Raw genomic sequence first — 4,844 nt, forward strand, 5'->3', positions numbered from 1 at the left:
TTAGGTCTCTTCTTTATTGTGTTTGTTGGGGTGGTCGCTCGTTACTCGGATAATAGTCCTTCCTTATGACACCCACAAAGGCTTTTTTTTTTTGGGGGGGGGAGGGGTGCGCAAAATTTTCAGACAATCTGGTTGAGGCTCACATGCAGGTCTAATCTATTGTCCTTATCTCCCCTCCTCTTTTGTGTTTGTTCCTCTCTTGTTACTTGTAACAGTAACTCCACTAACCTCCGGCACTTTTACGACTATGTGTTGCAAGTGCCATAAAACTCCTACTAAAACTAAAGCTACAGATGGTTGCTAGAGGACGCCAGTGATATATCAGACAAATTTCTTTTTACTCCAGAATGTTGTGTACCAATTTGAAACGCAAAACTTCGGTGTGGGGGGAAATATTTATTTTTAAGTTTAGTTTGTCTGTGTTTTTTGGGGGATCACCTTGTAGTATTATATTGCTAGCTGGGCCCCCTTTTGATGAAAGGAATGGTCGGTGCATTAACGTCAACTGAAAGTCATTGGCATACTATATTTACACTCTACTGGAATGGAGCAATAAATCTTGAGAGAAAAGTGACACATGTGTTTCCAAGTTGCCAAATATATAATAGATGTATAGATTGATACTCTATTCCGCTTTCGTGGTCGCTCACTCCATAATTTCAAAAGTGTGGGACCAATGTGCTCTGCTTGTGAAGGGAAATCTCTCTCGTTGACAATGGCATCCTAGTAGACGGACTTTCCCAAGATTAGAACTCTGTGAGGACGAAACAAAGAATTTTGGAATAATCGGGGAAAGCAGTTTTCGTGGATTTTTTAAAGTTAGGTCCTAGCCACATGGATGCTGTGGACGCCTGCAAAGTTTCAAAGGTGTGGGTTCGGTAATAAGGGAGGAGTTTGCGCACAAAGCCTTCCAAGTCCACTAAGGCCAAGCACATAATACATTTCTGAAATATTATCAACATGGTGAAGTTGCCTTTCATTTTTAAAATTACCTGTCACGGGCGTTCCGTTCACTCAGCTGGTATCATGCTGGGCTGCGGAGCAGATGGCTGCGGTTCAAATCCCTGAATTGATATGATTGATCCTGAGTTGTTTTGTGGAGTTTTCAAGGCTCTCAACCTATGTAGCTCCGGGACTGCCCTCTCAGTCGACGCTCCAAGTCCCCATCGTTAGCTCAGTTGGTGCATCATGCTTCATTATAATAGAACGTATAATCAAGGACTACTATACTCAGTATAGTAGTCCTTGCGTATAATATATACTGTTGATTCTGTGCTATGGTGCAGGCGACACTTGGAGCGGTTTTTTATCTTTGATTATGTGGAGGGAGCTTTCAAGACTGTCCATCTTCTTTGTTTGGTCCTGTCCTGTCCTGTGAACCTTCAGTTCGGCGGTCCTGTCTTTTAAAGTAGGCTAAATAATTAGAGATAATCTTACAATGTTGAAAGTCAAAATTTTGTTGAAACCTTTTGAGGGTGGTTGGCGGGTGCTCTGCTGTAGTTTGTTCCTTCTTTCCCATCAAACGTCTATTGTCCTTATCTCTCCTCCTTCTTTCCCATCAAACGTCTATTGTCCTTATCTCTCCTCCTTCTTTCCCATCAAACGTCTATCGTCCGTATCTCTCCCATCAAACATCTATCGTCCGTAGCTCTCCCATCAAACATCTATCGTCCGTAGCTCTCCCATCAAACATCTATCGTCCGTAGCTCTCCCATCAAACATCTATCGTCCGTATCTCTCTTCCTTCGTTTTTGTCCTTGTTATTTTCTTGTAATAACATTTTGATCTTCGGTGTGTCTATGTGACATAATTGTGCTGCAGAACTCTTAATACAAAGACATGAAACCTTGCAAGTTCTATAGCACGTTTTAAATTAGTTTCAGTAACAGTTTAGAGATTGTTACATAAGAGTCACAAACACACAACAATGAAAAAAAAAGCAGGAATAGAGAGATAAGGACGTTAGATAGACGTTTGACAGGAAAGAAGAAGCAAACGACGTAGTCTACATTATTTACCCGTCCCCGTAGGATTATGCGATTGTGCGGCCGCGTTTTTTCGCGTAATTCTGCAACATTTGCATAATTTTGAATTCTCCGCCTTTTTTCACCCCCCCCCCCCCCCCCATTTATTTCACCAAACAATGAATGAATGAACGCCTCGCCGTGTGACTCAAGGGACGTGGTCACAGTAATAACTTTCATTTAAGTGAAAACTTGGTTATTTCCCTTGTTAGAAGATCTTGGTTATGGGTTTTGATTTTTTTCCTTGAGCATGTTCAATTTTACAATCCATCAAAAGTTGTTCTCATGTCTGCTGATGTTTCATGTTTGACAGGTGTCCCTGGTTTTAGTAATGTGTCAGCATCAGAGGTCCAGATGTCCTTTTTTTAAAAACACTTTTCTTTCCTCTCTATAGATCTCTAGATCTACAGCTGAAAGTTACAGAGATTATATTTTTTGGTTGTTTTTTTAAAATAATTTTTAAACTGATGTGTATTGTTTTCTTTTCCAAATACACAACAAATTACAGATACTGATATGTTCTGTTTTCAATTCTTCTGTACATAAAATATGAAAATCTGGAAACTTCGTGTTGAAAAAGTGCAAAACATGTCGCGAATAGTGTTACGGTAACTTGCTTAATTTTTGCATAATTTTGCTTGTTTTGGCGCATAATTTGGCCTTCTAAATTTGCATAATTCTACGGGGACAGTCTTGTGATACCACTCTGATCTTCCGTGTGTCTTGTGTCTATGTGACCTAATTGTGCTGCAGAACTCTTCATACAAAAACAAAGAACCTTGCAAGTACAATAGCACTTTTTAAATTAGTTTTCGTAACATTTTACAGCACTTGTGACACAACAAACATTAGAGGCGTTACGAAAGAGGAACAAACACAAACACAAAAAATGGAAAAAAAGCAGGAATAGAGAGATAAGGACGTTAGATAGACGTTTGACAGGAAAGAAGAAGCAAATGACATAGTCTACATTATTTACTCAGTTATACTGAAATATTAGATCAGAATATCAGAATATCTAACTTAAAAAATTAAAATCAAAACTTAATCAAAGAAAGAAACGAACAAGGAGTAATGAAACATTAAATCTGGAATTTAATGATTTGTTGACATCATAGAAAACACACCCATGAGCGTGGTGGCTTCTCACAAGGCGTAGAGCAAAGAAACTATACACAACATAGATTATAGCTCAGCTCTGCACGACTCAAAGTGAAAGCGGAACAGTGGGGCGAAAATACTAGTTACATAATCTCCCACAAAGGCTTGGACTTGGACAACCCGACAGTATCAAGCGCACGTTCACAAATTTGGGAAGTTTTTTTTTCACATTTTGATTAATTAATGTACAAACATACAGCAGCCTGCGTTACATCAGTAGCTTGAAAAGTAAAAGAAAAGTAACGAAAAGAAAGAACTACGAATACAATGTACAACCCAAGACTGGTACACCTAACTAGGCTATTAATTATTATATTTTTCGGGGGTTTTTTGGGTTTTTTAAAAATAAAGGCCTGATAGGATTTTTACAGGAACATAATTCACTCATTAGTTCTGGCAGTGACGGGTTGAGGGGAAAAAATAATTAATAATAACAGTAACGGAAAAACGTCGTCCAGAAGGCTCTTGATTGTAATAAGCCTTTCAAGAAAGTACAAGCTTGCCTCTGGAAAAGATTTAATTGCGAATGAATTTGTTCAAAACTAGCTACAATCCACCCCCATGTGCAACATAATAGGCTATATGTAATACCGTAGCAGATTTTTAAAACACGTGTGTAATGTATTATAAGGGCACATTCGTAAGATCAAGCTAAGCACCCCCACCCGTTGTGGTACATGTATCAAGGATTGATTGATCAAGCTAAGCTAAGCACCCCCACCCGTTGTGGTACATGTATCAAGGATTGATTGATCCATCGGCTAGAGGCATCCTATTTAAAGCAAACAACACTCATTAATACAAATGAAAAAGAAGGGAAGGGGCTTTACGTTTTGACAACATGACCATAACAAAACAGTGCATGTAACGTAGCGATACACTTGGCGTGTGGGAAAATGTACAAACTTTTACACAAGTGTAGTTTGGACTGAAAGATCGTTAGACCTAGGACTATAAATGGTCGCTTTTAAGAACAAGCGGGCTAACCCAGATTTCAGGGGTTTCCAGAAATCTTGACCTACACCAAAAAAATGGGCATTGCCCTACCTATAGGAGAAGTTTGGTTTCTTCATTGGTGTGTATATTTGTTTGGTTATAGAGAAAACTCTCCTTGTCTTTTAAAGAAACTGAACACGGGGCAAAAACGTTAACTTCGATTTTCTCAAACAGCATTTTTCGGGATAGCCCCCTTGTGCTTAAAATTAAAAGCGACCAAATGCGACTTAGAGTACCGTACATTGTACATACAACGTATCTGAGCAGGAAGTCCACCGAGACAAGGAGAGTCAACGGTCGTCTTTTTGTTCATATCATGTGATTCTGTCTTTTCTCTTACAATGTTTAAATTGATGCAGTATGAGTATGCGCATAGCCAACAGATTTAAACTTTCCAATAGATAAGTACAAATGTACAGGCATCTAGATTTACTATTTTGAACAGCAGATAAGTAGGCTTAGATAGACTATATCATATCTCTAACTATCAAAAAAAAGAAAGAATGTCTGTGTCTGTAGACGTCTCTATCATATCTAACTATAGTACAGAACAATGTCTGTGTCTGTAGACGTCTCTATCATATCTAATTATTGTACAAAAGAATGTCTGTGTCTGTAGACGTCTCTATCATATATCTAACTATAGTACAGAACAATGTCTGT

General features: G+C 38.6%; 1 protein-coding gene across 1 annotated transcript in view; it reads right to left on the reverse strand.

The window, feature by feature from the left end:
- Nucleotides 1–4,844, reverse strand: part of LOC106011599 — a 22,069-nt gene that overhangs the window by 12,225 nt on the left and 5,000 nt on the right. The window lies entirely within an intron of this gene.

This window comes from Aplysia californica, unplaced genomic scaffold (genome assembly GCF_000002075.1).
Source record: "Aplysia californica isolate F4 #8 unplaced genomic scaffold, AplCal3.0 scaffold00146, whole genome shotgun sequence".
NCBI classification, from domain to species: domain Eukaryota; kingdom Metazoa; phylum Mollusca; class Gastropoda; order Aplysiida; family Aplysiidae; genus Aplysia; species Aplysia californica.